Consider the following 26,239-nt stretch of genomic DNA (forward strand, 5'->3'; position numbering starts at 1 on the left):
CCACTTTCTAGTTGTCTCCTTTCTTCTCGCAGTCTCTGTGTAGCAAGAGAGGGGTTAGGCTAAGTTTGCATGAGAATGGCTGGTTATCTAGACTGGCTAGTAGACCGTTCCAAAGCTAGTGGGAGGAGTGAGTGTGTGATGCGTTATAACTTCGGTGACTGCAAAACTTTCCACACATTGTCTATGCTTGTATTTACTTATACATTAGAAATAAGGGTACCAGATAGCATACGCTACATTGTGGCCTGCTTTTTAAAAATTAAAAAGTTCATATATTATGAACTCCATTCCTGTCATTCATTAGTTTTATACAACACTCTTTTTAGAGGTGCTTAAAATTTTATTGTATGTGTGTGGGGCTCCACAATTTATCCAAACAATCCTCTGTTGTTCACTGAGTTTTTCTGATTCATTTCTTCACTACTCTGAACAACATTGCAGCTAAATCTGAGCATACATTCCTAAATCTTTTTCAGGGGAAACTGAGTAAATTCTAGAAGCGGAATTTCCTGGTTGACAATAGGGATTTTGAATAATTTCCCGAAGGTAACATTTGGCTCACAAGAGTAGAGATAAAGGAAGAGGGGAGGCAGGCAGTAGGCTGAGCCCTCTCCTTCAGGGGGAACTTCTGGACAGAGCCTAGCTGAGCTAGGTTAGACATACGGAACACATACTTGCCACCTCACGCTTAGACAATTATTTCAAACTCAGGCCAGGACAGGGTGAAGAAATCGAAAATGGTTGACATTTTTTGAGTATTTATTCAGTGCCGGGCAGTGCTATAAGCATTTTCTGTGTATTATCTCGCTCCATTCCTACCGTAACTCAGAGAGGTAGGTAAAGAACGAAGACAAGAGAAGTTAAATAACTTTCCCAGGGTCTTTTATCTAGTATGTGGCAGAGCACAGAGCTATGTGTGCTTTTAACAACTGTGCATCGGTTGTCTCCTGTCCAATACCCTGGCTGCTGAGGCAGGCAAACTGGGAATGCCCCCACATAAAAGTCCACAGTGCACACTATATCCTTCTACAATCTCCTGCTTTTCCCTTTTTCAGACGCTTGAATTCTCCACCAATGCCACAGTCTCTCTTGGTAGTAAATACAGTGATTATAACCTTAAATATTTTAGTATTTGTCACTAGTCATGGGATAAGTCATTTAAAAATTGATCTATATTAATTATAAGATACTGCATCGAGTATTGCTGAAGTTTAATTACTAAATTCTGATACTTGGAATAAGTAAGCAATTCTTTTTGTATGATTGTACTCGATCAGGACAATGCAGAATTTTCATCGGATGTTTTCTTTTCTTTTCTTTTCTTTTCTTTTTTTTTTTTTTTGAGGAAGAGAGAAAGTGAGAAGGGGCAGAGGGAGAGGGAGAGAGAAGCTTAAGCAGGATTCACGCCTAGCACAGAGCCCAACGTGGGGCTCGAATCTCACAACCCTGAGATCATGACCTGAGCTGGAATTAAGAGTGGGATGCTTAACCGACTGAGCCACCCAGGTGCCCTGGATGTATATTCTTTATATTCCAATTATGTTGAAAGTCAATCAGGGATACACAGACACAGCAAGGAAGACTACAGAAATTGTCCTTTCCAGGAAGTAATGCCACCCAGGTTTTGATTTTCACATAGTACATATTTTATTCTAAATAAATACCTGACAATGTCTAAGTCAACATGTTCTGCATAAAACATGGACTCCCATAACACTGTCACCTCCTTTAAAATGGCTGAAGATATGTACACATTGATATTACAGAGTCACTCAACACACACTTGAGTGACTAACGGGATCGTGTTTATATTCAGGTACAATTATCAACTGGAACAGATGTTCTCCTTGCCCCTATTGCTGCTGCTTCCTCCCTTCTTCTTCAAAAGTCTCAGGTCTTTTTAAGCGCTATTGAGAAGTATAGCACAGTGGTTCAATGTATGGATTCTGGAGCCAGAACCCCCAGTTTCCAATCCTCCCTCTGCTGTTACTAGCTGTGTGACCTGGGGAAACTTCTTCAGCTTCTCTGTGCCTTAGTTACTTCACCTGAATCTCCAAACCTACGTCTCCAGGCTTGAGGGCTCCTCAGAACTGCAGTTTTGTATGTGTAATTGCCCAGCTGCTCTCTCAGCACAGCTGTCTAAGAATTATCTCAGACTTAACATCACCAAAGAGAACTTGCTTCATTCCTACTCTGCCTTGGCATGTAAATGGAGACACCACTCACTCTTTGCTCAAAACTCAAATCCAAGAGTTTCCTTGATTCTTCTTTCCCCCTCATTTCCATACCTAATCAATCAATTCTAACCCTTTTACCTCTAAGACATATCTCAAATCTTCCCGCTTCTTCCATTTCCACCAGCCCTGCCTTATCCAGGCTCCTGTTCCTTACATCTGGACTCCTGTAACGGTTTCTTGACTAGTGTCTATTCTTCCACTCTTACTTCTTTAAAATCCAATCTCCTTATAGCCAGAATGATTTTTTTTAAGTCATAAATCAGTCATTCCCTTACCCCTAATCCACCAGTGCCATCTCCTCACATTTAGAATAAAAGCCTAACTCCTTAATTTAGCTTTCAAAGTCTTACAAAATCAGTGCTGTAGTGGGCTAAAGAGTGTCGTCCCCAAAATTCATGTGTACCTGAAACCTCAGAATGTGACCTTATTTGGAAATCGGGTTTTGCAGATGAAATTAAGTTAAGATGAGGTCATACTGGATTAGGGTGGGCCCTAAATCCAATGGCTGGTGTCCTTACAAGAAGAAAAGAGGACACAGAGAGACTGAAGAGATACAGAGAAGAAGGCGTGTGAGGATGAAGGCAGAGAATGGAGTGATACTCTGCAAAACAAGGAACACTGAGAATTGCTGAGAGACATCAGAAGCTGAGAAGAGGCAATGAAAGATTCTCCTGTAGAGCCTAGAGTCTTTGGAGGAAGGAGGTCCTGCTGACACCTTGATTTCAGACTTCTAACCTCTGCGACTGTGTGAAAATGTAATTTACTTAAAGCCATCAAGTTTGCAGTATTTTGTTACGGCAGCTTTAGGAAACTAATATGGGTGCATTTATAACTCTCCAGCTTCAACTCCCCTTACCCTCTCCCCTCCACTCACACTGGTCTCCCTCTGAACATCAAGCTTGTTCCCACCTCAGGGCTTTTCACTGGCTGTTCCCTTTAATGCTCATTCCTGATCCTTGCTTGGATCCTTCTCATCATTCAGATCTCAGCTAAAATGTCACCCTGTTAGAGATTCCCACCTCGACCATCTATTCTAAAGTAGCCTGCCAAACTCTCTATATCACATCACCCTATTTTAATTGCTGCTTTGCAATTAATACAATTTGATGTTTCTTATTCACGTATCTATGGCATCTGTCACTACCCTCTCACAGGCACACACACATTCACGCATTTCACACTTGAGTTCCCTAAACTGCACTGTCTAATAGAGTAGCCTCTGGTTACATGTGACTATTTAAATATAAGTTTAAACTAACTAAAATTAAGTAAAATATAGTTTCCAAATGATGGTAGTCACATTTCAAGTTCTCAATAGCCACAGGTAGCTAGTAGCTACCATATTGGACAGCATAGATTTGGAATATTTCCATCACTGCAGGTAGTCTATTATACAGTGCTGCCCTAGAAATAAGCTCAAGGAGAAGAGGAATCTTATATCCCCAATACTTTGAATTTGTGTGGGACATACTGGATACCAAATAAATATTCCTTGAATGAATAATGAATGAGCTTTCAAGAAAAAGACATTGCTGTAATGTAAAAATGAATGGCAACATCTCTGCTAGTGGGAACCAATATGGCTTTTAAGGGAAAGATGACTTCTGTTCTCTTTGACTTTTCACTTGGGCAGTTCCTATAAACACAACTGCCATTGATTACTCTTTTTGTTTGTTTTGTTTGTTTACTTAAAAACACTCAAAAACAAATCTGCTTGTAAAGAAGATTTCAACAAATTCTCTCATCTTGAGCGGTGGCTTATTTGGTTTACAAATAAAAACTTATAGTAGGGGTCTGTTGAGAAGTAGAGGGAGGACAGATGGGGTGTGGGCTGAATATTATTTTCTGTGCAGTATAGTATTTGCTCTGGATGTTTCTAAAAAGACAGTGTTATCAATCTCACATCCTTAGTAATCATTTCTCAATGCTTTGATTAATGTGGGTGTAAAATGTGTCTGATGCAGCAGTGTGCATCTGAAACATCCTGAGACAAGAAGAATCAAAAAGTATTTTAATTTTAAAATGACTTTTAAATAGGCTAAAAAGAATGATTATTATTTTATTTATTTATAGATTATTTAATATAACAGGTAAGATACTGTATTTCTGCATTAGAAGAAAAAGCATGGAAATATATCTTTGTCAGACTTCTAGGACAAATAGAACCAGTATGTTTTCAAACCATTAAATCCTTAGCTACAAGTGTCCTGTTCTGTTTTCAGCCATCACAATGTGGTTACGATTAAAATTTGTGAGTGTCTGATACTGTGCCAAACATATAAAAAAATAAATCAGGGGCACCTGGCTGGCTCAGTTAGTTAAGCATCTGACTCTTGCTTTTGGCTCAGGTCATGATCTCAGGGTTGTGGGATGGAGTCCACATCAGGCTCTGTGCTCAGTACAGAGTCTGCTTGAGATTCTCTCTCTCTGTCCCTACCCCCTGCTCATGCTCTCTCTCTCCCCATCTCTATAAATAAATAAATAAATAAATAAATAAATAAATAACAACTTTAAAAAAAAATCAATGTCAGTGTTTCTACTCCATTTCTGTCCTCTATTTTGTACTCAAATATATGTCACAGCTCCTACAAGGAAGCTCATTGATTAGCTAATGGATTATTACTTCAGGGCACTTGTGATTGAAAAGCTAGGGACTGACAAGTCATCTGGAGATCAGTTCAGAATGGGTGAACTTGAATCATATTTATTAAAACTTAGCCATTTCCTATTACAAAACTGACCACGGAGTGGGGTTAGGGCACTGTGGAAATGAAGGAATAATAACTTGGTCTGAAACAGTGTACAGACGCTCCGTGCACTGTTACCTAATTGGAATATACTGTTTCCAAATCGTAAACTTTATGGCTTTAGAATCGTTGCTGATGTTTTTACATGCAATTGAAATGGAGGAAAACACAGGGAACTAGACAGGACTTCTTTGTTGTAAAACAGAATAAATAGGTGTGTGTGTGTGTGTGTGTGTGTGTGTGTGTGTAAGAGAGAGCGCAGGGAGAAGGAAGGGGGAGAACGATTAGAAATGATGATTTCAGAATGTCTGATTTGAGAATTCAAGAAAACAGAATCTTGAAAGGATTCAGAAAGTTCCATCCAGATTCTAGACAAGATGATCTTCTCTAACTCCAGCACAGAGCGGTTTCTCAGCATTTCTGCATGGTGTTCAGGGGCCCAAGCCCAGGCCCGAGACTGATAAAGCTCCTCTGGTAGAGGTGAGGTTATTTCCCCTCTACTGGGGCTCTGGCGAGAGGCCAGAAAGGAGCATGAGGGCTGCAGCACAACCGTTCCTGGAACCTTGATGAGTAGTGCCCTGGTTAAATTCGTGACCCAATTTCACACTCACCAATGTGGGAAAGAAGGAAGTCTTCAGGCCGTGGACAAAAACAATGAAAAAAGTGGTGCTGTTTGGGGGTTTCCCCCGCACAGTCCCTTCTACAAAGTCACCTCTATGAGAGACCATATTTCTTCAGGGCAGTCCATATTTCCCCTTGCTTTGTGTACTTTTCTGCCATGAGTGGGAAGAGAGGAGAAAACAGTGAGGAGAGCAAAGTCAAGGAGGAAAGGGTGGGGATTCAAAAGGAGGGACAAAATATGGCGGTCAGGGACATTTGTGAGGATTCCAGATAGGCTTGGAAATCAAGACTCCCATGGCCCTGCTTATAAAAGGGTACTCGGTTAATATATGTTTAGATAATTGATATAGATATGTATATATATAGAGAGAGAGAGAGAGAGAAACAGACAGACAGACATGTACATGCACACGTCCATCCATACACAGGCCTGAAGCATAACTTATAAAAATGTGCTTTCTGTAAAAGTGAAATGTCAGGGGCACCTGGGTGGCTCAGTTGGTTGAGCGTCAGATTCTTGATTTCAGCTCAGGTCGTGATCTCAGGGTGGATAGTTTGAGCCCCGTACAGGGCTCTGCTCGGGGTATGAAGTCTGCTTGGAATTCTCTCTCTCCCTCTGCCCCTCCCCCATTCACACACACACTCTCTCTCTCTAAAAAAGAAAAGAAAAGAAGAGAAAGAAGAAAGAAAGAAAGAAAGAAAGAAAGAAAGAAAGAAAGAAAGAAAGAAAGAAAAAAAAATGAAGTGTCAGCCCTTCTGTGTGCAGCCAAAAGAACTCTCCTCTTTTTGCCTTTGAACAGTTGCAGTGGGTCTAGACGAGAAAGGACAGGTTTCTGGCAGAGGAGTGGGGTTGTGGGATGGAGAAATAGAGAGAAGGGGAACAGAAGAGGAAAGACAGAGGCAAAAGCTTCTGCCAGCGTGCTGCTCGGGAGTCTACTCAGATGCGTAGGGAATGAGAGAACCAAGCGTGTGTCTTGAACTGGCCCCACAGCTCCTCTCCTAGACTTGAAAATTGGTTTAGTTCTGAGTTGAGACCATGGCCTCAGAGCACGCACTTTATCTCTACTTTTCTTCTTTCCATTTACTGCTTCTCCCCTCTTCCTTCCCAGCTCTCTCCAGCGGGGGTACAGCAGCTCTCGTTTTGATTCTTTCTGTCTTTGGTCTCCAACTTCTTACCCAGCAAAGCTTTGAGGACCCCGCAGGACTCCTGGCCTTATTTCACCTCTGCCAGGCACTCACTGTGCCCAGAAATTGAAGGAAGGAAAAGGATTAATGGCATTATTTTGCTGACTTTGTTTTTACTCAACCCTGAACCAAAAGGTAGATAGGAAGACAGTGGAGAAATAAAAGTTGGGCAAATAAACAACAGTTTTCTTTTTGAGAAACTCTCTGCGTGACAAACCTCAAGTTGGACTAAGTTGGATTAGCACTTTGTATTTCATAAGCCATCTGTCACTGAAGGTTCAGTAAATCAAATGGCAGATCTAAAATCTCTCAGGGATATGTTATTCTACAAATGATAAGAGAAAAATCTGTGATCTGGGTGTTGCAGAAATCAGAAACACGGGGTCAGAAGGAGCCAATCTCCTGATGGTTTAGTTGCTGCACCCCAAAATCCAATCGATATGCCACCCTCGGACCGATCTCTCTTAAACCTCTTTTATTACATGAGTTCCCTACTCTAGAAATTTCATCCTCTCCCTATTTCAAATATTCTCTTTCTTCTTATACACGTTCTTCTAAATTGACATTCCTGCAAATTTTAAATGAGGCTTTCAAAGTCTGGCTCTTGCTTCCCATTGTCCTTCTATAAGACCTCTGTTTTGGTAAAAGCATATGCCCATAAATGCACTATGATCAGCTTGCTCTCTGCCCCTTGCCTCCTTTAGGCTTGGTCCTTTTCCTCTGGAATATGCTGCTTTATACCCAACTTCATCTGCTCCAAAACAGTCCAACACCTTGGCTCAGTTCAAATCTTCTAACTTCAATGCAGCCATCCCTGAATGTAGCCTAATTGATATCTCTCTAATCCAACATTCTATAGCTCTTAAAAGAATGCACAGTCTAGCTTTTGATTATATATACTTGCTCACTTTTAAATAATATAGCATGCAAAAGAGCCTTGCAATCTAAAGAACATAACAGTGTCTGGCAGATAGTAGTCACCCAATAAATATTAATTAATTAATTAATTTCCTCATTGTTATTGCATATTAATTGTTTTCTACCCAACAAGGCTGACAGCTAATAAAGAAAATAAGAATTTTATTCCCTCTTCTGTGTGTCCCCCATAGGGCCTACCTCCCTGGAAAGCACTCAGTAGATAATCAATAGATACTTACTGACTGGATGATTGATCGACTAATGCACTTTGCATTGGGATTCCAAATACAGAAGCCCTTGAGGATGTCTTGGTTTTCCTCCAGATGATCTGAAATTGACCTCTACTACTACATTACCTCTCCTGCTGCTCTTTTGCAAATGAGAAATTTTAAATACAGAGAGAATTTAAGTACTCCCAAAGTCAAACAGGACATGAGTGATAGCTACAAGCTAGAATTATAGGCCAGTCATCCTGACTGCCAGTCCCTGAATTTAGAGCCATTGAATTGTGCTTTTTTTCTGACACAGGTAGTTTTGTCCAACTGTTAATCTCTGATGTATAAACTGTAGCATGTAGCTATATGACTCTGCTTCTCTTTCTTTTTTAATTTATTTTTGAGTGACTCTAACTGGCAAAAATGTATCTAATTATCTACCATGGTAGTTGCTTAAAATTTTTATTTTATTGAGGTATAATTGACATATAACATGATATTTGTTTCAGGCATAGAGCATAATGATCTGATATTTGTATATATTGCAAAATGATTACCACAACAAGTCTAGCTAACACCCATCACCATACATGGTTATAACTTTTTTTCATGTGATAAGAACTTTAAGATCTACTCTGGTGATTGCTTTTTGTTTCTTTTTGGCCTTTAAAAGTCAGAAACTGTCTCTTATATGCCCTTACTTACATTTTGTGAGTGTGTGTGTGTCTAGCATAGTACCAGACACTTAACAGATCCTTAATAACTATTTGTTGAATGGATGAATATTATCAGATAAAATGATCTTTTTAGAGTACTGAACAATTAACGTACATAAATACTCTTTATAGCATCTGGCGGAGTTAAATTTATAAACAGCCTTATTTTATTCATAGCAATCTATTTTTAACATGGAATTATAATTGCTTTGCCTAGTTATTGACCGTTAGGGATTACATAAGAAATTGAACCCACCATAGCATGGTCCTTGGTTTGATTCCTAAACTATAAGCTAACCTCGGCTTTAATTTTCAATCTATACATAAGAGTATAACTCTTACACATTTAAGGAAAGAAAATAACTTCTTCCAACTGACATAAGAGGCAATTTAAGGAGACAGAATTATTGGCCCCAAGTTAGCAAAAAGCGTTTTATCCCTGACTCATCTGTGCCATATGGATTTCATAACTGATGATTAGCTTCTCTTAATCAGTTGAACAGCCATTTAAGGGACAAATTGATTAGCTCCTTGCATGATTAACAGAACACTAAGTACCATCACTTTGAATTGAAAAAATTGTTTTGATTAACAGTAAATATGCAGTTTAACATTAAGACATTAAATGGTGTTATCTCAAATCATTAATCTGTTATTTTCAAAATTAAGGAGGTGTTTGCAGTTAGCTCAGTGACCAATGTTTGCAATTCCCAAAGCATTTTCATTTTTCTGGCTGGCATTGAATTTAACATATCTTTTCCACAGAGAATTAGAGTATAAAATAATGTATAAATAATATTAGTATGTGACCAAACTCACTATTTGTACTCTCTACTTAGCAAAATGCCAAACACAGTTCTGAGGCATAGAACAAGGAAAATAATTAAATATTAAACTTTTACAAATCATCTCAAAAAGAATTGGTGAAGACTTAAAGAAGGATTGGCAAAGAATGTTAAAATGGAGAGAAAGGTTATTAAAAGTGTCAGGATCCATACAGGACAAGATTCATGAGCTGCTAGAAATCACAGAGTTCAACAATGTGGAAATATGAAAGAGTAGATGTGAATAAGACAGTAGAGAAATGAAAGATGTGAAAGGCTCTGCTCGCTGAAGTCAGGTCAGAGGAGATAATTCAAACGGGGAAGAACAACTGAGAAATGAATTTTACAATGCACAGGGGGTCAGCAAAGTTGTTTAAAGATGTGCTCTGTCAGTAGTCCACAGAAAGCTGTGTTAAATTACACAAACACATAATTAAAGCTAAACACTCGGCATGTTAAGGCTGCGCCATCCTGAGCCAGATGGTAGTTGATTCTCTACACCTTGGGCACCGAGGACCTAATTAGTCTTTTTAAGAAAGTGTGCAGGTGTCAGTCAGTTCAGGAGTTAGTGCTGAGCAGGACAGGTTAATGGAGATGCTGGGATATTTGAAATTGATGAGGCCTGAGGCAAGTTTCAAATACCATTTGCAGAAGTTTAGGAACTCAGTCGACGTGCAAGGATTGGTTAGGGCTTTCCTGAATGTCTACATGAACTAAATGTTAATCTTTTATTCTTTTTATTTTTTTAAAGATTTTGTTTATTTGAGAGAGAGAGGCGGAGGGAGAAGCAGATTCCCTACTGAGCAGGGAGCCCGATGAGGTTCTGGATCCCAGGACCCTGGGATCATGACCTGAGCAGAAAGGCAGATGCTTAACTGATGAGCCACTCGGGTGCCCCATAAATGTTAATCTTTTATTTTTTATTTTTGTAAAGATTCTATTTATTTGACAGAGAGAGACACAGCGAGAGAGGGAACACAAACAGGGGGAGTGGGAGAGGGAGAAGCAGGCTTCCCACCGAGCAGGGAGCCCGATGCAGGGCTCGATCCCAGAACCCTGGGATCATGCCCTGAGCCGAAGGCAGACGCTTAACGACTGAGCCATCCAGGCGCCCCTAAATGTTAATCTTTCAAATCCATCTAAAATCACTAGTCCCTGTAAGGATTAGTTTAAAAGAGGACTGTTTTGTAGACTTGAATCAATAGGATACTCAACAACTAATCAAAAGTCATCATTTATTTTACTATTACTATTCTATCAGTTAAATAAGGGATATTTGGCTGTGACAATGCGTTACCTGAATGGTAGCGGAGACCACATAATTGCTGAGAAACAGTCAAATAACACGAATTCCACTAGACCAGCTTCTAACACTAGGGTTCACAAGGGCCTGGTTAGCAAGTTGAAAATATAGATTTATAGGATTGTCTTTGGTGATTCTGATTCAGTAAGTTTGGGGTGTGACCGGAGATTTTGCAATTTTAACGAGTGCTGATAGGAGATCCATGGACCATCCTTTGAGAATCACACACAAGCCAAGAGTTGCTTGAAGGTAAGGATGGCTCTTAATTTTTTATATAATTGCTTTAGGACCTAATATGATGCTTGGCAGTCATTAATGATCATTTGTTGAGTGAATCCTTCCTTGTTGAACTTTTACATCTCATGATTATGTCTCATGCCAGTTTATTCTCCCTTAATATCATAGTATTTTCAGGTTCTACAATGTTTGCCTAGAAGTTCTACATTTATTTATTTTTAATTTAATAATTTTTTATTATATTATGAAGTTCTACATTTAAACTCTTCATCTTAAACATCTTAACATCTTAAACAACAGAATCACGTTTCATAGTTGGGATCAGTGTGTGTTCATTTATTCTATATTCAAAAGATATTCCCTGAGCTCACACTACATGACAGGGACTACTCTAAACAATTGAGACATATCCATGAAATGGACAAAGACCTCTCCCTCATGGAGCTTACATTCTAGAAGTACACATGTATCCTACTTCTAACCCTGAGGTTTTAAAATTATTTTCTGGGAATATAATTATGTGTTGTAGGTTCTTCACACCAAAGAGTTTCTTATAGAGTCTTGAATTAAGTAAAAAATTCATTTTGGCAACTTTCAAAGCTCACTGAGGAGAAGAAAGATTGGTTTAAAGCACCAGGGAGTTTTATTTTTGCACATAAATATTTATGTGTGTAAAGGGGCGTGTGGTTAATTATAAGCGACAGGAGGAGAATGACAGATGCTTAGATCCTCTGTCCCCATGGAGAGACAGACCTTGCTCGTTGGAGTGTAGTGGCACATCGTGTGGTCTGTGTACTGAATCACTGATTTAGATATTGCAGCAGCTGGAGTGCAAAGTATATCAGCAAATACTACAGGAGGAGGAGCATGTGTGTCCTGAATACAAAGTAAGAATGGAATAGGTTTGCACAGTCACATTGAGCAAGGCTGTAGATGGCCTTTTTCTCTCTATATTTTAGTTTCAAAGGAGAGCTGGAGAAGGGTAACTGGACAGTCCAGGGGAGACGGGCAGATAAAGAAGTAGAGGTCTTGGTGTTCCTTCCTAAATCTAAATTTCTATTCCCTAGAGAGAGAGAGAGAGAGAGAGAGAGAGAGAGAGAGAGAGATTCCTATTCTGCCAAGGAAAATCTATTCAGAGAATTCATCTCCATAATGAAAGCACTAAACCAAAGAAGTATAGTCCCTATTTCAGTGCTCATGGGGAAAATGAGAAGGAGAAACTAGTTTTCCTTCGCAACATTCATGTTAGTGCCTCTACTTTGGGTCTAATACGAAGTTCAACAACCATGTCTCAATTTTCCTTTAATAAATATTATCTATAAAGTCTTGCTAGTTTGCACAGACCACACCCTACCTTATTTACTGGTATTTTCCTAATTTACAGATTAGAATTTGAGGTATGGAGAGTTCAAAGATATTACACAAGATCACTCATTTGTTAAGTAGCAGAATGATGACTAAATCCAGGTCTCTGATTACAAAATCTGTCTCTACCATCACACTGCTTCTTATTACTCTTACTCCTTCTTTTTTGTGGTGATTGTTGTCTCTCTCTTCCCATTTAAAATTCCCCAAGTTAGAACTGACAGGAAAGCTGGGGGAGTGAGGTGTGGTGGGTGGGAGGTGAAGAAAACGGTTAACACTGATGGGTAGAACTTCTCTACTTACAGATAATGTGTTGAAAAGAAGTAGGAAAAAAATAAAGAGCAGCTTTAGAAGTATGAATTCACACAGTAAATGAACAGATACATTTCATACTTGAAACAATGAAACAGCTAAAAATGTTAACTCTTTTTCTCAATGTTCTAAATATCTACTCTATTGTCTATACTGATTTCACATCATCTAGTAAACTTCTTGGGAAAGACCACCTGACTCAAAGTATCCCCCCCAAATTCTGATCATCACAAAAACAATCCCCTCAGTCTCTTCCTGAAAATGTCAATAATGGTCATCAGAAATTATGGCCATGGTTATTTAATATGTTAATTAAAGTGAGTCTGAGTCAGAGCTCACCATCCATGTTGACGCCAGTGAGTTTTGTAGTGTTCATGTGGAAACAGCAGGGAACCGTGAGCTGGATTCCATTCTGCCTCATGCCTCATCAACCAGATGGTTGGCTGTATCAAAGCCAGTAATGCTGATGTCAGAGGCGAGAGAACACAGCTGGATTTTCAGGCTCAAGGGGAAAGAGGGGATCTTTAATGCTAAAAGTTTGGGAGGAAATTGCCTTTGGACTAGTGGATAGAGCCAACTAGAAGTGATGGAGAGTTTTTAATGTTAAGTCCTGCAGCAACATTTCTGTGTAATTGCTTTTTGGGCCATGGTAGGATTTGAATCCTCGTTATCTCACACCTGCTAACAGACCTACTCGTGCCAGTCAGCTAGTTATTGTGCACCAGCTCCAGAAGAGATTTTAGCACCGACACAGCAGACTCCTACCAACGCTTGTATCTTACCATCCCTGGAATTTCTGGTGACTAGCTTGAAACCAAAAAGCGCAAGGATGGAAAATAGCCCAGAAGACCAGCTCCTAGGAACTTGTTGATAAAGATTTTACTTTTACAAGTAAATTGGGCTAATTTTGCACCTTGACTGGGATGTGGAAAAGGTGACACATGCTTTGTTTTCTGGCATGGTCATACCAAAGCTAGCAGGAAACCCAACTGCAGGCACATGGGGCAGGAGAGGGGAGACAGGTCTGTTTCCCTACCAGGACTTACACAATATAGGGAACTTAGAGAAAGGGCCTCAGTCTTTATTTTATCATAGTTGCTGCTAAGGTGTTCATTCTCCAAGCCAGTCTGGTCCATTTGTAAATGAATACTCCCTTGGACCAAACTTGGTCATGGTTCCAAAGGCCATGGTACCTGGGATCCTTGTGTTGTCATATCATGGGCCATCCATGTTGATCATTCATGGGCCACTGTATGGCAGTGAGGTCCAAGTCTTCTGACTATACCTGAAACACACAATGTCTCCCTTTCTCTTCCCCAAATTCTCCCCTATGTGAAACCTTCTCTTTCACCAGAGTTCAGGCCATTAATCCCTATTTTTCAAGCACTAGCTTCCTCCTAAACAAAGATCTGGGCTTGAGGTTGGGGGTGTGAGTGGGGAGTTACTTTCAGGGTCTCTTCTGAAACACAAGGAAGCTACTAAAATAAGTCCCACAAAGCAAGGGAGGCTGATCACAGGGACATGATTATTCTTCTGGGAAGAGAGCTAGGATGAGGAAAATCCCGCTTTTATTCTACGTATTCTCCTACTGCAGCAAGAACAAGGTAACATTAATGTCTCAATGTATCATCCTGCCACAGACAAGTAGGTGACTTGTAGGTTACTGAGGTTCAGTGAAGACTTGTGGGATATGCACACACTATCTATGACTGAATCAAGTTTGGGAGTGTAGGACCAGAGAATGATTGAGTGATGATTTGCAGATGAGTGCTTGATCCAGGAAGATTCAGGCAATACTTCCCTGGGACAATAATCATGCCATTTGGTGTCAGGAGAGCAGCATATCCAGGGAGAGAGTTAGTCAGTCTTAAGTGCACAGAAACAATAAATAGTATTTCTGTTGTCAGGAGTGCCCACGTATGTGTGTGCATAAAATGCTTAACCAGTAACTCTTCTGTGATGCGGCAAAAAAGACAGTTTCTCTCACAGTTGCCACAGCAAAGAGGTGCTGTGGATTTTAAACTCCAGGAATTAACCTATGTAAATGACTTCTGGGTAGCAGGAAAGATTTTCTTCAAAAAGCACTCAGCCCAGAAGTTCCTCTTTTCTTGCCAACATTCTGGGTGATTTATACAACTGTTCTCACTGAGGAGTGCAGAGAGAAGGAATTTTGCAGCAGAATGTAATTGTGGCATTGGAGACAAGAGATGTCCCCTGAAGTTGTAATGATTGCACAGAAGCAGAGTGAAAAGATCAGTTGAGCCAAGACAAGCACATTTTTTGTTAGCTGTAACAGTATACTGATGAAATAGAGTTAATAGTTAACACCTCAGCTGCCTGGTTCTTCTTATTACTGTCTATCCCTTATAAATAATAACTACTATATGCCTGTTGAATTTATATTACAATAAAATAAAGAAAAAACAATGCACATGTACTAAACAGCTACAATTTTGCTCAGTGCCCATGATAGATTACAAAAACGGCCATGAACTTGTCCCTTCTCCATACCCGCACCTCTGATGATGCCTCCCTACACTGACTCTGGACTAGGTCATTTGGCTTATATTGGTAAATGGGAAAATAGGAAATGTGACCAAGGGAGAGACTTGGAAAGTGCATGAGTAATGAAACTTGCAGGGTTGCTGCTCTTAGGACCCTGAACAGTCACATGAACAAGCCTGGGCTACCATATGGGAGAAGGGACATGTGGTCCACTAACCCCCATCACCGAGCTAACAGTGAGCTGAACCCCAGAGAAGCCCAGACAGAATTGTTACCTACCAAATTGTGAGCTAAATAAATTGTTCTTGTTTTAAGCCACGAAATTTTAGAGTATTTTATTGTACAAGTTTGATATATAGCAATGGATAAGGGCTATATGCCTTCCACACATATGGCTCACTTAATGTTTACTCGAACCCCATGAAATGGGTAGTATTATCACTGTCCTTTCACAGTTGAGGAAGCAGAGGCAAAGATGGGGAATGAGTACATGGACCAGTCTCATACGGCTTGTAGATGACAGCGTGGAGATTGAGGCAATCTGATTCCAAAGTCCATGGACTTAACTGCTATGCATGATCAAACATTAACTTACGTCTTAGCTAATTGTTTATTAAACTAACAAAACAAAACAACTGTTTTCAAAATGCAGTTCAATTATTTCTAATTAATCCTTTCATTTGTCTCTAACATGTCTCATATTAAAAAGAACCCCTAAGAGAACTTGTGACTATGATGGAATAATAAGGACCATATTCACTTCTCTTCTTGAAACAACTATAAAACTGGGCAAAATAGGTGAATCAATGGGACTCAGATAATGGACAACAGGCAGCTCAGGACAATGATCCCTGAGATGCGGGAAACAAATGAGGTGAGCCCTACAATCATAACAGCTTATTATCTGGAGAGACTTTCCAGATGGCAGTATAGGAAAGGGGACCCCCCAGACAGAGACTGGTGGTCATGCTCAGTTGAGGAGACAGTTTGAAAGTTAAGCAGACCAAGGTGGCCAGAATTTTCAGAGAAATTTAAGGGCCAGGTGTGAGTTTCACAGAGATCTTTGTCTATCTGTAGTCTTCAGTCTTTGGCTGAGTAATTATATCTGCTCACGCATGTGAGAAAATTTCCTGAGGTCATGGAAAGAACCCTGGAAAGTAGGTAGATTTCACAGGGCTGGGAACTGGTGTTCTCACTAGCTGGCCAAATTAACCCCAGACTAAAGGATGCCCTGAATCTGCACTAACAAAGTTTAAGAGCAAACTTTGAGGTGATCGAACTTATTATAAGCAATTTAACTGTATCCCAGAACAAAAGTTAGCAATAGTTGAAGGAATGCAACTAAATCCAGCATCTGGCAACATACAACTCAAAATGCCCCACATCCGACAAAAATTACCAAGCATCCAAAGAAGCAGGAAAATATTGTCCATGCTTAGGAGAAAAATCAATAGAAGGATATCTAGAAATGACAGAAGTGATGGAATTATCTAGGAAAGACCTTAAAGCACCCATCTTCATATGTTTAAGAAAGGGGCGGAAAGTATAAAAATGATGAAGAGAGAAAGGAAAGATATAATAACATCCTAGTTGAACTTCAAAAAATAAAAAAATACAATATCAGAAGTGAAAACTACATTGAATGGAATTAATGGTTAATTACAACTCTGCAGGAAAAAAAGATCAATGAATTTAAAGACATCACAGTACAAACTATCTAAAATGAAACAGATAAGAGAGAAAAAAACCCCAGTCATGTGTAAATCATGAGTAAATCAGTGCTTTGTAGGACACTATCAAGTAGTCTAATGTACATGTAACTGGAGCCCCAGAAGGAAAAACAAGGAGAGACAGAAAAAATATTTGAGTAAAAAAATTTCCAAATTTGGTGAACGCCATAAGCCCACAGACCTGGGAAGTTCGATGTACCTCAAAGAGAAGAAACAGAAGAAAACCACACAAGACATAGCACAACCAAATTGCTGAAATACAGTGAGGAAGACAAAGTTCTTAAAGCAGCTGTAGATAAAAGACATAGTACATGAAAAGAGAAAAAGAAAGGATAATAGACTACTTGTTAAAAACCCTGAAAGTCGGAAGACAATGGACTGCCTCTACAACGGGTAGCAAGGGAGAAATTGAAGTATATTGTGGTAAGATTCTCACAATATACAGGAAGTGGTATAATATTATTTGAAAGTCGATTATGTAAGTTACAGATGTATGTTTTACCTCTGAGAATAAAATGTTCAGGCTTTGGCTGTGGTGAAAAGTAGCCAGCAGAACTGCCTTTAAAACTGTGATCGACAGCTGACCTCAGTGCAGGTGCTTTTGCAAGTCAACGGATCAGGGTCAGCCCTTCTCTACTGCAGCGCAACAATCCGGGAGCCACGCACTTGCATAAACATGCCACTGCGTGCCAACCAACCAACAGTAGCTTCACCTGCGTCCTCACACTTTCACCTGCACCTCTCAAAGTCCATCAATTCCTGAACTCCACACTTCCCAAAACTAAATATAAAATCAGTAACCTTCTCTGCTCTGAAATACTGTGGCTGATCAGCAAAGCTCTTTTTTTTTTTTTAAAGATTTTATTTATTTTTGCGCACAAGAGAGAAAGAGAGGGGAAGAGAGAGCACGAGCAGGGGGAGCAGCAGAGGCAGAAGGAGAAGCAGGCTCCACGCTGAGCAAGGAGACCCATGTAGGACTAGATCCCAGGATTTGGGATCATGACCTGAGCTGAAGGCAGATGTTTAACGAACTGAGCCACCCAGGCACCCCAAAGCTCTACCTTTGTATTGCCTTTTTATTTCAGGTATTAAGTGGTGGTTGATGGGGAGAACAAAGGCAAAAGAAATGTAGAAAAAATTAAACTTCCTTACAACTTGCAGCCCACTGATAAATACCTGAGACAGGCAGAATATGACATTCCTCAAGGAACTCACAACTGCCTTAATGTTCATGTTTTGCTAGAGGCAAATAGCATCCTTAGCTTGACAATGGTCAGACTCCCAGGATTCTGTAAGTCTTCTTTAACATATGAAAATCCCTTTAGAAACTTCCTTTATCTCTAACCCCCCAACATAAAAGTATGTAATGAATCACTCCTCACAATCCCAGGGCAGTTCTTTCCCCCCAGCCCACTGGTCCTGTCCCTGTGCTTTAACAAAAACACCTTTCAGCACCAAAAACATATCAAGAATTCTTTCTTGACCACCCTACATCACATCAGTTGTCTCCTCTTCCCTTGACAAACCCTAGAGCAACCTGCAAAACAAAGAAGTACAGCTAATAAGCCAAAAGTGAAGATAAAATGGAATTGTAAAATGTATTCAATTATTCCAAAAGAAGACAGGAAGAGAGAAAAGAAGAAACAAAGAACAGATGGGACAAATAGAAAACAAATAGGAAGTTGGTAGATATAAAGCCCACCACATCAAAAATTACATTAGATGTAAAAAAAGTCTAAACAATCCAACTAAAAGAAAGGGATTATTAAAATCAAGTCCCAATTTTATGTTGTCTATAAGAAACCCACTTTAAATATACAGATAAATGAAAAATGAAAGAAAAATGAAAGGGTACATAAAGATATACCATGTAAATACTAATTTAAAGAAAGTAGGAGTGATTGATACCAGATAAAGTAAATTTCAGAACAAGGAATATTAGCATATGATGTGGAGAACAAAGGCAAAAAGAAATGTAGATAAAATTAAATTTCCTTATAACTTGCAGCCCAATGACAAATATTTGAGGCAGGCAAAGTATAACTCCTGAGGAACTCCCAGTCTTGACGTTAACGCCTTGCTAGGAGGAAAAACAACCCACTTAGCTTGATAATAGCCAGGTCTCCAGGAGCCTGTAAATCTTCTTTAGCATATGAAAATCCTTTGCGAAACTTCCTTTGTCTTTACCTCCCCCAATTTCAGAGTATATAATCAATTGCTCCTCACAACCCCAGGGCGGCTCTTTCTGCCCACAGGTCCTGCCCCATGCTATCATAAACACACCTTTTTGCACTGAAGAAATCTCAAAAATTCTCTCTTGGCCATTAGCTCATGGACCCAACCAACAAAACCATGGATAATGATAAATGGATCCGTTTATCAAGAGAACATAACAATTCTAAATACGAACATGTATGATAACAAAGGTTCAAAATACATGATGCTAAAACTGATAGAAATGAAAGCAGGGATAGAAATCCGTAATTATAGTCAGAGATTTCAGTATTCCTCTCTCAGAGTTGCTAGTAAAAGACAGAGAAGTAGTAAGGCTAGAGAAGACTTTGCGTGGTTCCCTACGTAGAAAATCGTAAGGAACATCCCAAACACGGCTAGAACTTATAAATGAGTTTAGCACAGTCACAGGATAGGAGGTAAATAACGATTATGTAAACAACTGGAAAAATCATTTGCATTTCTATATAAAATTGACCCTCTTTTTTTGTGGACTCTTCATTTGCAGATTTGCTTACTCACAAAAAATTTGTTTGTAACCCGCAGATCGACGCTCACAGTACTTTTGCGTTCACTTGTGGACATGCACGAGAGCAGAGAAAAATTTGAGTTACCTAAAGCTCACATCCCAGATGAACTTGAACAAGGCGATGCTCTGCTTTCTCTTTTCAGCCCTCCTACCGTAAACAAGGGGCCTTTCTGGATGCCAGGGTCACTTTTGTGTGTGTGTGTGTGTGTGTGTGTGCTTTTTGTTGAGGAGTTTGCTATTTCAAATGACACCCAAGTATAGTGCTGAAGTGCTGAATAGTGTTCGGAAGTGCGAGAACGTTGTGTATGCCTTACGTGGTTTGGTGCATTCAGGGATGAGTTTTAGTGCTGTTGGCTGTGAGTTCAGTGTTAATGAGACTACAGTGTATATTAAATAAGATGTCTTTAAACAGAAATAGACAAAAAACAAGGTTATGTTTTGATTAATTGATGAAAGTGTTGTGAACAGAGACTCACAAGTATCTAATCCTGTATTTCCCTTGGGAGAAAAGGTTCACTATTCACTAATGTGGTGTTTGCAGTGATTTCATAAAACAACTACTGCAGGGGCACCTGCACGGCTCCGTCGGTTAAGCATCCAACTTTTGATCTCAGCTCAGGTCTTGATCTCAGGTATTGATCTCTTGAACTTCATGAGTTCAAGCCCCGCGTTTGGCTCACGCTGGGAGTGGAGACTACTTAAAAATAAATAAATAGATAGATAAATAAATAAATACCCAGAGCATGTCAGGCAGAGGGAGAAGCAGGTTCCCCACTGAGCAAGGAGCCCCTTGTGGGACTCGATCCCAGGACCCGGGGATCATGACCTGAGCTGAAGGTCAATGCTTAACCAACTGAGCCACCCAGGCATCTTAAAAATGTATCTTAATATATATATAGTCAATTGACTCTTGACAACAATGCCAAGGCAATAATTAGCAAATGTAATCTTTCTTTATTTTGTTAAAGATTTATTTATTTTAGAGAGAGTGCATGCACACATGCGTACACAAGAGAGAAAGGGCAGGGGCAGAAGGAGAGGGAGGGAGAATCTCAAGCAGACTCCCCGCTGAGCACAGAGGCCGGTCTCACGACCCTGAGATCATGAACTGAGCCAAAATTGAGTTGGACACTTAACTGACTGAGCCACCCAGACGCCCCTAGAAAATATCTTTGTAACAAATGTGCTGAAACAATTAGATAAATATATGTGAAAAGAATTCCTCAGATGTGACTTAGAGCCACTGTATGAATGGTCAATTAGAAACAAGATTCAAGATTTTTGGAGCCTTACGAGATAATGGCTGGAAGGGGCCTATTCCTGGTATAATTCACATCTGTGGTGCATTTTTGGTACCTCAAGTTCTGGGGATGACTTATATTTCTGAAGATTAGTGTTCTTAAGTATAGTGTGTCCTTATTAGTTTGAGTTGGAAACTGCCTCTCTGGCATTTAAACAGTAGCCGCAGCCACGTGTGTCTAACGTACTTATTTTAATTGAGAATGTAGGAGAGATCTCTGACTCTATTTTGAAAATGCTTACTCTTTGACTAGAGACCTGTATATAGAACAGGAGTTAAGTTGAAAGTACAAAAGAAAGGTGTATTTCACATATCATCAGGGATAATTCTGGATTTAGCACACCCAGCTTATTTAATGGTTTGTTAAGACATTAGCCATAAACTTCAAATACTTTGTCTAAATTTTCCTTGTTCACCTTTTTCAGTCTTTAGATGTAATTTTTTTGGTATTTTTTTTATTGTGACAAAATATATGTAATATAAAGTCTACAATTTTAACCATTTTAAAATGTGTAATTCAGTGGCATTAATTAGTCACAAAGTTGTGCAGCCACCACTATTATTTATTTCCAAAACTTTCTTATCACCTCGATTAGAAACTCTAACCATTAAGCAATAATTCCTCATTCCCCTCTCTGCAACCCCTAGTAACTTCCAGTCTACTTTCTGTCTCCATGAATTTCTTTTTCTGAATGTTTCATACAGTGGAATCATACAATATTTATCCTTTTGTCTCTGGCTTATTTCACCTAGCGTCATGTCTTCGAGGTTTACCTATGTTGTAGCATGTATCAGAACTTCATTCCTTTTTAAAAAATTATTTATTTATTGCTTTGAGAGAGAGAGAGCGGGGTGGGAACAGAGGGAGAGTGAGAGAGAGTCTGAAGCAGACTCTACACTCAGTGTGGAGCCAGATGTGGGGCTTGATCTCACAATCCTGAGATCATGACCTGATCCAAAACCAAGAGTCGAACGCGCAAGCAATCGTGCCATTCAGGAGCCCCAGAACTTCCTTCCTTTTTAGGCTAGATAATATTTCATGGCATAGCTATACCATGACTTGTTTATCTATTCATCTGTTGAATTGTGAATAATGCTGTAATGAACACTGGGGTGCAAATATTTGTCTGAGTCCCTACTGATGTGGTCTGAAGTGGTGGTGTTCAGAGCCAACAGCCAAGAAAGAATTCTTGAGTCATCTTTGGCGCAAAAAGGTGTTTTTATTATAGCACGGGGACAGGACCCGTGGGCAGAAAGAGCTGCATTATAAGTGTGAGGAGTGACTGATTATATAAGATTTTCTATCCTATGGCGGTAGGCGGGAGGGGGGTGTGTGATGTTAGGTCTTCATGAAATGGAGTCTGTAAGTTTCTGAAAGTTTGGCTATTGAAAAGATTGTTTTTTTCTTGTAAATCGTTAAGACAGTTGCAAACTGATGGAGACTCAGGTCCTGCAGGACTGTGATGTCTATCAGTTAACCACTTGTTTCTCCATTTCCTTTGTTCTAGGGCAGCCAGGAGTGCCTGAGGAATGTCACACATATCCCACCTAGGGAGGGGAGGGGCTTGTGGGCTGTTAGCTTGTGCTTTGCCCTCAGCTGGCCTTCTGCTCCCTCATCACCTCCTTTCAATTCCTTTGGGTACATACCTAGGAGTGGAATTGCTGGACCATATGGTAACAGGATGATTTTTTAAAATCATAAACAATGCATGACCATTATGAAAGAATTAAAATATATAGATAAGCCTGAAGAAACAAAATCTGCCTGTTAGTAGCAAATTGTTTGTCTGATCTCATTCTGTGCTTCTTACTGGCATAGAATAATGTTTTTAAATACGAAGCTGGGTGCGTGTGGTACCTGGAAGTAGTCTAGACTTTCTCCTTGTGCTTTATACTTCAGCTACATGCTCAACATGATGCTGGCTATCTTTCGAAGCAGGAAAGAGGTAGAAGGAAATCACGGCTAATAACTCCAGAGTAGGGTGACCAACTCCTTCCGGTTTGCCCAGGACTTGGCGGTGTTAGCACTACAAGTCCCACATTCTGAGAAATCCTTCATCCCCCAGGTAAAGTGGGACAGTAAGTCACCGTCCTTCAGTCTGCCAACAGCCTATGCTCTTTTACACAAAGACATTGTTGTTGTTGTTGATGTTAAGCATAGTAATTAGAAAACTGTGCCGGGTCTCAGTTTTCTCATTTATAAAAATGGATATAATATTGTCTATAAATGCTACATAGGTACTTTGGAGAAAATAACGTGGAAGATTTCTGGAAAAAACTTAGTGAAATGTCTGTTGACAGCGGTGTTACTGCTTTAGAAGGGTGTGTATATGAAATCTCCATGTAACTAAATCTCATTTTTTACCAAAAATTTCAATAGTTTCTTTTTTAATCAAAACATTTTTTTCACACAGCTGATAATTAGGCAAACTTACTGATTTAATTTTGGCTCCTTTCTCTTTCCCATCTTTACCTTTGCGGAGTCAAATAACGAAACCCTGGTTTACTGGAAGAATTCTAAGGCAGGAACATACTTCACAAGAATCTAATCAGTTGAATGGGGAAGGCTGCCTTAGGCAAAGTACTACTCTGAGCTCCCTGTAGGAAAAGAGCTAGTGGTGGTGAATCTCAGGATTTCCAGATATGATCCTGGATTAAGTATTTACAGGCCACTGTAAGGGAATTTCACAATTTGTATCTATCACACAGCCAGCAGGGTCTGTGGCAAGTACCCTGTAATCAAATGAATGAATATTTCTGCAGTGAAATATGTAAGAACTATAAATAGCTTCCCAGCCATTCAGGTCAGGTTTGCAGACAAATGAATAATGAAAAAACTTTCAGTTTTAAGAGCACTTCATATTTCGCAATTGTAGATAAGACTGCGTAGTTTTCAGTGAATCATGTTAGTGTCTTTTGGGTTGAAGTCATGAAATATTAAAAAATAGAAGTCAATTCAGAGGGTCATGTTGTCTAACCATTTTTACCTATTAGGAAATAATAACAATATTAAATGAGCACTTAAGATGCTAGTCCTGCATTACCTCCTTTAATCTTGCTTGGACATCACATTAACAAATGTCAGCTCTAGCCTCCACTAAAGGACCAGACCCTGATAATTCTTGTGCAAATCAAACAACGTTGATTAATAAATGACACAGAAGGAAGTCAGCATGGTGGCAAAGACAGATTTCTAAGTATTTAGGGTTTCCCCCAAAGGGTCACACCAGCAGACAGCAGATGGCTGTTTAGTATGAATGACTTAGCACTAAAGGGATATTGACCAATTCATAAAAGCAGTTCTTCCTGACTACTCTATTTAAAAATAATTTTCCAGCTTGACTTTTTCTTCAGCTTCCTCTTTTATGTTCTGTTAAAAACTCTGGTTATAATGCTAGCTAGCCTTTATTAAGTGCCTACTCTGTATCAGGAACATCATCATTTTTAAGCCTTACAACACTCAAGGTGGGTATTATCACCACCATTAACAGATAAGGATGCGGAAGTTCTGAGAAGCTACATACCTTGCCCAAGACCGCGCAGAAGAAACATTTCTGGGATTTTAATATGGGCTTGTTTTCCTTTATGGTACAATCTTAAGGTTCCCTTTAAGACAAGTGCTCTACAGAAATCTCAACATAAACCTTGATAAATTGGACACTTATTTATGTTACAAAGTAATACTCACTTTACAAACACATTTTCTTAAAAAGCAGGATTTCTTTAAATTACAATTTCCTTGGTACATTTTCTCTATTGGTCATTAGTTACTTGATGGAGACTCTGAGGGACCACAGCCAAATGCTGATCAATCAGAAATAAGGGTAAAGAATTTCTTGAATAATAAGATAAATCACCAGAGAAGTACAGCTAAACATATTTCATTTTCCACAAACACCTGTATCTTAGAAGCGGATTGAGTTAGGTTGGAAAGATCTCTTTGCCTAGGTAGTGAGGAGACATATTTTATTTTATTTTTTTATTTTTTTAAAGATTTTATTTATTTATTTGACAGAGATAGAAACAGCCAGCGAGAGAGGGAACACAAGCAGGGGGAGTGGGAGAGGAAGAAGCAGGCTCATAGCGGAGGAGCCTGATGTGGGGCTCGATCCCAGAACGCTGGGATCATGCCCTGAGCCGAAGGCAGACGCTTAACCGCTGTGCCACCCAGGCGCCCCGAGGAGACATATTTTAGAAGCCATGTGTTGAAAAGAACTCTGTCAGATGTTGTGAGGAGAGTCACTGAACTGAACTGAAAACTGGAGACAAGATTCTTATTAATGAAATGGGCAGATAGGTAAATAGATTGTGCTAAATGCTATAAGTCAAGAAATGCTGCTAAAACCCACCCAAAATGTTGCCATGGTTATTTTTACTTGATCAGGCTCTTCAAACTTGAAGATTCAAGAGGTACATTGATTAGAACGGAGGAAGGGAAGGCAACTTAACATCACAGAACAGTAATAAAGGATTAGCAGAGATGTGATGGCGGAGTCCATAACAAACATAATTTGAGTAAACAAAAATTAGCTTCCTCCTGGAGGAGTCTTCAGAATGAGAAGGTGACAAGAAGAAATGAAAATGATGTGAAGGAAAATTAAAAAATAAGCTTCTGTTTTAATAAACCTATGGCTAGGTTTGAAGATATCTGCAGGATTAAGTAAGGCCCAACCACTAAGCAGAGACCTTAGACTGATTCAGGAAAGCAATGCGTCCTCAATACCCCATTTAAAATAATTTCCCAGCTTTACTTCTTCACTTTCATCAATCTCTTGTTTTCTGTTGTATCATTGCTTTTCAAATCTAAGAATTTGGTTTTACCATCATATTCATCTTAAGCAGGCCTCCTTCCTTCTTTTTTTACAGACTTTTTAATGTCTTGATTGCTCTATACCTACAAGATACTGGAGTAAGTGCCTTCCTTTCATAACAATAACAAAAACAACAATAATAACATCAGCCATCTGTGGCCCTTTTTTGCTAGAGAGTATGCTAAGTGCTCCATATGATTCATTCTCTTTTAATCTGCTAACAAGGAGAAAATGGAGGTTTAGAGAGATTGGTGGTTTGATCTAATTAGTAAAGCCAGAAATTGAACATAAGGGTCACTTGACTTCAGAGTCTTTGCTCCTAACCATTGCATTGTTTTAGTCTCCCTTCCTGGTGTGACATTGTTGGTAATGGTAGGGTAGTAGCCCTGAGACCACAGTCCTGAGACCACTGATTTGTGTAGGGGGAAAAGCTCTCCTGGAGACTTCAGGGT

Source organism: Ursus arctos, unplaced genomic scaffold (genome assembly GCF_023065955.2).
Source record: "Ursus arctos isolate Adak ecotype North America unplaced genomic scaffold, UrsArc2.0 scaffold_25, whole genome shotgun sequence".
Lineage (NCBI taxonomy): Eukaryota > Metazoa > Chordata > Mammalia > Carnivora > Ursidae > Ursus > Ursus arctos.